This window comes from Meleagris gallopavo, chromosome 19, assembly GCF_000146605.3.
Source record: "Meleagris gallopavo isolate NT-WF06-2002-E0010 breed Aviagen turkey brand Nicholas breeding stock chromosome 19, Turkey_5.1, whole genome shotgun sequence".
Lineage (NCBI taxonomy): Eukaryota > Metazoa > Chordata > Aves > Galliformes > Phasianidae > Meleagris > Meleagris gallopavo.
Genome location: NC_015029.2, coordinates 6374675 through 6383117, shown reverse-complemented (window position 1 = coordinate 6383117; position 8443 = coordinate 6374675).

The window sequence follows — 8443 nt, the reverse complement described above, 5'->3', positions numbered from 1 at the left end:
AAAACATTCTTTGCTGGGGAGCCAGATCTAAGATCTGCTGCTTTTGCTGCAAGGCTCTGTGTAACTCAGGGGGCACCTGCAGGACCCTAAGCTCTTCTTCAGAGTCTCTGTGTCAGTACAAATCAGTCCAGCACTGATAGATCACTGCCACCTCACCCCACTGTGCTGCTGCTTCCTACAGTCCCAATGCTGGGAGCTGGCAGCCTGAGTATGGCCCAAAGGCTGAGACTCACTGAGGGGTTTGACTGTAACTGAGATGCAAATATTGGAAATTATCTTCTCCTGCTCTGTTAAATCTACTTCTGACTTAAAGATAAATTTGTGTCTATGTAAGGTTTCATGCCAGTAGTGAAGGTCAAAGAAGCCTCTGTGTTTCTGGAGTAGGTGTCAAGCCATGACGAAGCAGTGCATGCTATTCATAAAACAAAGCTGTAGGCAGGAAGGAGATGTTATTTAGGATAAATGAAGATGGGTGCAGCTCACGGTTGCTGCTAACTTGAGGTCTGACCTGCACCTCATCCCTTGAGCTACAGCCATCACCCATCTCCAGTGGGAGGAATGATCACGGGACAGGTGTGAGCACGTGTGGGGGAAGTGGCAGAGATGTTTGGGGCAGGAAAGGTTCTGCCCCACTGGGAACTCTAACACCAAATTCAGCTGGGGAATTCTGTTGCTCGGCTCCTGATGGCTTCAGAGGGAGCACTGAGGTAAGATTTGGGTTAGTTGTTGGCTGAGAGAACATTCTATAAATGTTAAAGAGATGGGATGGAATGTTAAATGGAAAAAAAAAAAGAAGTTCCCTTAGAGCAGTTACGACCTTTTCTCTGTGCTTCATCCTAAGTAATATCTTTTCTATAAGCCTCCCCATCTGTTACTCCGAGAAAAATCTCTTTATGTTCTCAGGGCCAGATGTTGTTTGAGTTTATGTGCAGGACAGCTCAACTCAGTGAAGCTGCTTTTTATACCATGTAACTTGCTGGTGTCTCCTTCAGCTCCACACAGGTAGTTTTAATTTCCTCCTCCCAAATTTCTTTGGGTCCCTATAGAAAATATTAGGCAAAGATCTGCCAGCATGGCATCCATATACTCACAATGACATTTAAGGAGTTGAATGCAAATGAGAATGTGGCTCTGTGTGTTTTTGAGCTGACCGAATATGGCCGTATTCCCAATACAGCAAAACAGTTTCTTGGTGGCGTGGATCTGATTTTAGGGCCAAATTCAATCCCTCACTCAAATGAGATGCTGGCTGCCCTCATCTTGCAGCACAATTTGCCTGAAGTCAGTACAGCTGTGGTTCTTCCCAGGACAAGGCATTCAATATCTTGGGCTAGCAGACAACTTGCTAACTTTGGGCAAGTTTTTGGTTTCAGAATCTCTCTGCTTTCACTCAAGGAGAAGCTCTAATATCTGATCACAGATGCAGGAACTTTGTACCTTCAGTTACTTCACATACAGAATAATCTCCATTTTCATTAGAGAATAGATAAAAGTTTTTTGCTGCTTAAAAAAAAAAGATGCTGTTTCTTTAATGTAATAAAATCTCAGCAGGACAGAATGTCTTTACTAGACTATCCCCCACTATTCCCGTAAGAAATCAAATATAATCCTATTTAAGAAGCTTTAAATAATTTTGAGCTTCCATATTGACTTATTAAAATGCAGCTTAAAAAACGCCTTCCTTGCAATCCCTTTACAAGGGTCAGGGATATAAAATTTGAAGAAATACGATTAGTAGATCAGTTGGAAAGATATCTGCAGCAGCTCCCAGTTTTATTCCTTAAAGTGCCCTTCTAAGAGAAAAGGTGATTCTGTCACACAGTGGCACCATCTTGCAGGGGTGAGACCCTTACTTCCTAGCTGTACCTCCTGCCCCCACACCCAAAGCACTTCATGGGTTTTTCTTAGACCTCAAGAGCCCTTGCAGTGAAGATTGAAGAGTTCGTGCCCTCACAGCACAGCAAAATAGAGGCTGATCAGGCTCAAGGTGCAGAGGAAACCAGTTGTGCTGTTGCCCATCCATTGGTTGGTGCCAAAGACCAAGTGATAGTAATAGAGATGCAAGTATGTCATGGAGGAAAGGGACACTGCAGAGCTATTGTGAGCATGAGCTCACACTGGTGCACATTGCTTTCTTTTTACTGCCTGGAAACTGTTAGGGAGGAAGAGCTCCTGTAGCCTTCCAGATTTTGGTGTGGGATGACCCCTTTTCACTTTCTAAATACTACGTGCTCACATCCAGCCCTGTTGACTTGGGAAGAACTGGAGTCTGTAACCAAGAGCGCTAGAAAAATTAGCTGAAAGTCTCTAAGCAGAGAAAATTGAGTCAGTTACATGTCCTGAGCTTCAGCTCTGCACATCTCCTGGGATTAGCAGGGTTGTGTGGATGTAAATGATGAGACAATTTGACCCCCGCTCTTGAAGTATATTAAATACAATGAAGATCCAAATTGTGCTGTCAGTTAGACAGAACTCCTATTAAGCACAGAGGGGCTTGTGCTACTGCAAAAATCTGCCCAAGTCATTTGCTCTGTCCTACAGCAAAATGTATTCAACATGCTGAAATTAAACCGCAAAACCTAGTGAGCAAAATCACACCCTGCCCATTACACTTACAGCCAGTTACTGTGAAATCCTAATGTGTCAGGCTCTTTCTCTGGGAAATAAGGTAGCTAATAACTTTACTCCTGCCTAAGGCTGGACTTTGGTCAAGGCTGTCAAGGCTTCTATGATTTTCATGTGTTTCTGAAAAAATACCCATGATTTTGACACGCTGGGGCTTGTGTGAGCAAGCAGGGAGCTGTAATAGCTGAACTTCCCCGAGAGCTGTAGTGCTCAACCTTGGGCTCTCAGCAAGATGAACACCAAAGCGGCCCCGAGCCCATGAGTGCCTCAGTGTCTTCAGCTCCCAATGAAGTCAACGGCAGTCAAGTGTGATTGACTGCTGGTAGGATCCTGCCCTGAGTTTTCTCTTGTGGCAGAAAAAGCAGCGGTGACACCAAAGGCAAGACCGACCAGCAAATGCTGGTGAGAGCCTGAATCCCCCAAGGAGTTGTCAGGGCAGGAAAAATCTCAAGACTTCCTAATTTTCTACATTTATGACAATTGTGAAAGTAGGTTGAAGCAGCACTGAGAACTTGCTGCTGATGGTTAAAGAGCTATCATTGCCCATGAGCTAATTGCTAAAGGCACCAGAAATATGGCAAAAGATATTTGCCTTACAAATCAATGCTCATCTTTGATACCTGTATTTTTACAAAATTCCTTTTAATCCTATATCTGAGTCCCTCACCTCTTTCTCTACCAAATCTTCTACCTACAATCTCAGTCCTGCTCTGAGCTACTGTTCCCTTCAGTCCTGTCCATTTCCAAAAGCCTGGAATGAGAGGGGTCAGACATGGCTCAGGTGATGCACACAGCCCAATTGCTTTCAGAGGGGCTGCTCTTGTGAGGCAAGAAAGAGTTGGCTCTAAAACCCCACTTCATAATCGTATCATATTTGATGAATCAGACGTTTTATGTGCTTGAGAATTCTCTGTATTCCCTTCATACTCAGCCATTGCAGAAGGATCCTGCTCGGCTGGAGTTCTGACCCATATTTTCCCGGCTGCAGTCCAAATTGGGTTGCTAAAAGGTAAAGGAAAAAATCTGTCTCATCACATCTCTCCCAACCCCTGTTCAGCTGCTGTGGTATTTTCCTTCATTATGCTGCTACCTCAGACTGTAAACCTCTCTAATTTCCTACATCGCAGCTATTTATTTAAATGCTAACTCGCATTATGAAGTGATAATCCACAAGCGCAGGAGATAATTTATGAAGCATTTAAATTAAGAGGAGCAGCTAATTGGGAGCATGTGTCTTATAAGCCTTGCTAACACCAGAAAACTACAAATTAGGGAGAAAATGGAAGATATTTTTATCTTGCTTTTTTCCTTTGTAATGCACTGAGGAAAAATATTACCATACATCACACAACACTGCTGCTCACAGAAGTCCTCTCTTCTTTTCTGTTGTTCTCCTCATAGCCAGTGTAACACACAATGCTCTCGTTATTACAAATTCCTCATTATAACACCAAATAATCTTTGCTCTCACAGAAGGTGCAACAAGGTGGGGTTCTCTGTTTCCAAATAAAGCTGAATAAATTTTCCAGGGAAGGTCCCCTTCTCAGCTACACGTGTTAATTTAAAAGAGCAAAGACTCCCTTGTTATATCGGGATGCTAAAACGCACTTAATTTAGGACTGCATCAACCTGTAAGAGCTTTATAGGCTTTTGTTGAAATGAGAATGAACGTAAACTGCTGCTAATAGGGGAAAAGCCGGTTTGTGATGGCCACAGGGCTGGAGAGAATGTACTTGGGATGCTCTGTCAAGTTTTGGTGCCAAATTCACAAGGTTGGATTTCATCAGAACTTAGTGGTTGAGTCAGAAAGACAAATTCTAACCTGGATGCAAATACTGATACCCCATAATACATGATTCCCAGGGTTACAGCTGTGTGATGGAGATTGCTCAGGAAATGCTGCCGGGATGGGTGAACACTTGGAAGGAAGGGGAAGGCAGTAACCATCCCCATCTGGAGGCTCACGGCCATCCACAGTCCCTGGTTTTGCTCTTCCACGCTGCTGCCTCAAGGGGTGAGTTGCAATACTTTGTTTTGCAATAGGAAATGGCCTCTTCCTGAAAGCGTAATGCCGCTTTGGCTGCTTTTTGGGTTGCTGGATCTGCAGAATGGCTGGGACATTCTCCCAGAGGAGAGAGAGAGTTTGTCAGTGCTCCCCCAGGAGCATTGCAGGCACCCAGGTTGCTGTGTTAATGCAGTTAGGAAAGAACTGAGGTATTTAGAAAGCTGACAGCAAGGACTGCCTTAATATACCGCTCTCTTCCCTTCTTCAGCTACAACTTAAGAGTAGTTTCTAGCACTGTCATGTGAGATGTTTAGTTAGGATCCTTCTTTACTTGGCAACCAGTTCTTGTGGGTCCCTAGAGTGGTTACTTGAGACAGATTTGCTGTTAGAGTACAACACAGTGCACATCTCCTGCCTCGCTGGGTGCTGCGAGCCGCAGGGAGGGCTGTGTGAAAGGATGCTCTGGAAGCATGTGGGAATTGAACCTCACACGTGTGCTCTGTTTGTAGAAAATGCCCTGCCTTAGTATTTGCATTTGTGTTTCTGCACTTACAAATCTCCCTTTACATATATCCTGTCAAAAGCAGTCAGCAAACAGGCTCTGGCATTATTGGAGTTGCTCCTCGATTTGAAGGAAACCATAAATCTGAAACTTCAATCATATCTTTATGATCATTCAGCAAACAGAGATGGAGGATTTATTCAACATGGGATAGCAAAGGGGAAACTGCAGGGGGTTATTGCAGGAGATATTGGTTTAGCTAAGGCAGAACTGCTCCCTCGGGCCTCTCTATGGACGAGCCAATGAACAATGGCACCAATGACAATAACAAGGCAATTATGGGGAAGAGGGTGAGGAGGGGGTAATGCTTTGTTAAAGATATAGGTAAGATTCCAGCACGGTGTCTCTTTTGTGTGCTTTCAAAACTAAAGGATGGTGTGTCTGCCTGGGGTGGTCTTATTAGGAGCTGCTGATCCTAAAAGCACAGCAAGTGCTTAAAAGAGCTTCTAGCTTGTGTGTGATTGTGCTGCTTTTAGGAGTTTATGAAGATTTCTTCCCTCGTTAAATAGGGCTGGCAATAGGGTTTCCTAATCCATCCTACACCCCAGGGCTGGAGATAAGTACCAAAATCTCTGTTGGCTGTCTGAGGTTTGTCTCTCTGGCCACAGCTGACGTTGGGCTTTCTGCATTTAGGACTTATTCTTGCTCCTGAGAGGGGGCCCAGGGCACTTGCCTCTGCTGAGGGATGCTCAGACCGTTAACCCAGGCTGGTAATGCTGTGGTGCCATGGTGCTGCTGCCCTAATGCGCAGCGATGCTGGGTCAGCAGTGGGCACAGGCAACAAAATTGTCCGAGTGCAAGATGGGAACACAAGGTACAGATGTTCAAAGGAGAGCTGGATCCTGCTGCTGCCACCAACAGACGAGACTGGCACAAAATCCGCACCTTTTCAGTGTGAGTTAGAGACAAATGCCTCTTTTTAAAAAGATGCAGTGGTGCAAAAACGGGAACTGAGCGATCCATCCCCACCTGTCCTGCCTCCCCTCCCCTTCCTCTGGCAATTTTTCCTCCTCCTCTTCCCTTGCGAGCCCCCAAGCAGTTTGTTTTTGCCTGTGGAAGGAAGCTTGAAATATTGCATGGGGGGTACAGGCGGCGGTCCCCGCGGCCCTGCCCCTGATGGCATGAATGCAGACATAAAATAACCCAGTGCCATCAGTAACCTGTCGCCAAAGCCCCACTACGAGGTGAGAGTTTTCCTCCCTGCCGTGGCTGTTAGCTGCAATGTATTTCTCCCTGCACTAAGCACCGTCTTTCCCAGGGCTGCATTACAATGATTTATAAACCCCATTTCTGTGGAAAACTAATAGATCAAAGTGAGGAGAAGGAAAAGGAGACATGAGCAGCTGGAAGATATTGAGGCATGAAACAAAAACAGAAATGAAAAACTAGTTTGTGGCACTAGTGAGTAGTTCTGTGCTGCACTTGTGTTATTGAAAAATAATAGAGGGAATCCGTATTTTAATCCATTTTTTAAGAGCCATTCAAGTAATCTGAAAAGCTCTTCCTAGAGCCAGCTTAGCTTGCTTTTGTATATTTGTGCATCTCTTGCAGAACTAAACACTTTTTTTTTTCTGCTGTTTAGCCCTTCCATGCACATTCCCATGCTATTTTAAACTTTCCATGGTTTGAGCATCCTCTGGATTTTCTAAGAGGTCAACAGAAAGCACTGCATCGGGAACAGGTGCTCGGCTGGACCTTGGCCTGGGACGTGCTTGTCCTGAGCTGGCTGTCACAAAGGGACAGCGATCTGCTCTGCTTTGGCTTTGGTTTCCTCTGCTGCACGGTGGGGATAAACAGATGAGATTTCTGGTGTAATTCTCAGCTTCAGTCAACTTATATCCTGAGTGAATTGAGCCAGGAGTACAGACCGATGCTCATCTTCGTTTTACAATGATTAATGCATTAGTGTTTGTAAGAGCTTTGGAGATAGGAAGCTAATTGGGCTTTAGTGTGTGTTCTGCTTGTCTGGTTCAGCCACCAGACATCCCTGACTTCAAACATAGGCAATGGTGAAGAATTATTATGAAAACAACCACAATCCTTAGTACTTGGGCAGCACTTACACATTTAGAGTGCTGCACATGCCTTAAATCTACAATCTCAGTGCACGGCACTTATGTAAGTGCAAATGTTACGGTAGGTGAAATGCACTGAATAGGACAAACAGCAGATTTGGTGGAAAACAGATGTGTGGTGGGACTGCAGGGGCTTTTGTAAAGATTTTACAGAGCCGTGAGATGGAAGCTGCTGGATTACCCCTAGGTATGTTTGAAACTTGTCTGAGGTTTGCAGGTTTGTTTCCATTCCAAGTAGTTTCTCTCTATTCTTCAGTGTTGGTTGGTTTTTTGTTTTTGTTTTGTTTTTTTGTCTTAAGTTTTCATTCTCCTGGCAATTTTCTGTTGCCACTGAGTGCTGCATGCCATGCTAATGCTATGCTAACTTCAGGCTGACTGCTTTACCTTGGTTTGTGATTTCTGGTGCATCCTTTAGAGTTGATAAGGCAGTGCTCCTGGGGGAAAGCAGGTGCAGGGATATGTTCACAGACATCTATAATTGATATTTCTCACAGATGATGACATAGGAAGCAAGCACGTACTGAATGTGCAAGTGTGACTGCTCTGCACGAGGAAACGCTGCACTTAGTCACATGCTGGAGCAGTGTGGGCAATGAAGCTACCAATAGGTGAGCAACACACTGCTGTTGGCAGGAGCAACACCTGCCCATTAAATCAGCATGAGATGACCAACATCTCACAGCTGAGCTTGACTTGAGGCTGAAGGCTCCGATCATTAAGAGATGAGTGAATGAAAAGGGGAATACTGCTCTTTGCTCGTAGCCTGAGTGATGCAATTTTAACACCCTCCTCAAAAGCACTTGGAACCAGGTGTCATTGTAAGACATTTGCTCCCTTCCTTTTGGTGCTGGTCTTGTGGCTGGTGCCTGGCACAGTGATGCAGCAGGCAGATGCAGAAGCCCTGTTATTTTCACTGCATGGATCCTAATGCAGCTGTCTCTTCTGTATACCTTGCACTGGTAGCTGCGGACTGCATTCTCTGCTACAACAGGCAGAAAAAGCTGTCCGTGCTCTAACAGCTATCCGGAAATGATGACAACATCTTTCTTCTGCCTCCCTATGGCCTCACCACTCTTTGCTCTTCTTCTGTTCCCTTACTGCAGAGAGAGAGCTCGTGGGATGAAAGACAGCCAGGAAGGTAGGGAGAGCTGAGCGTGGACTAAGAGCTGCCAGAGG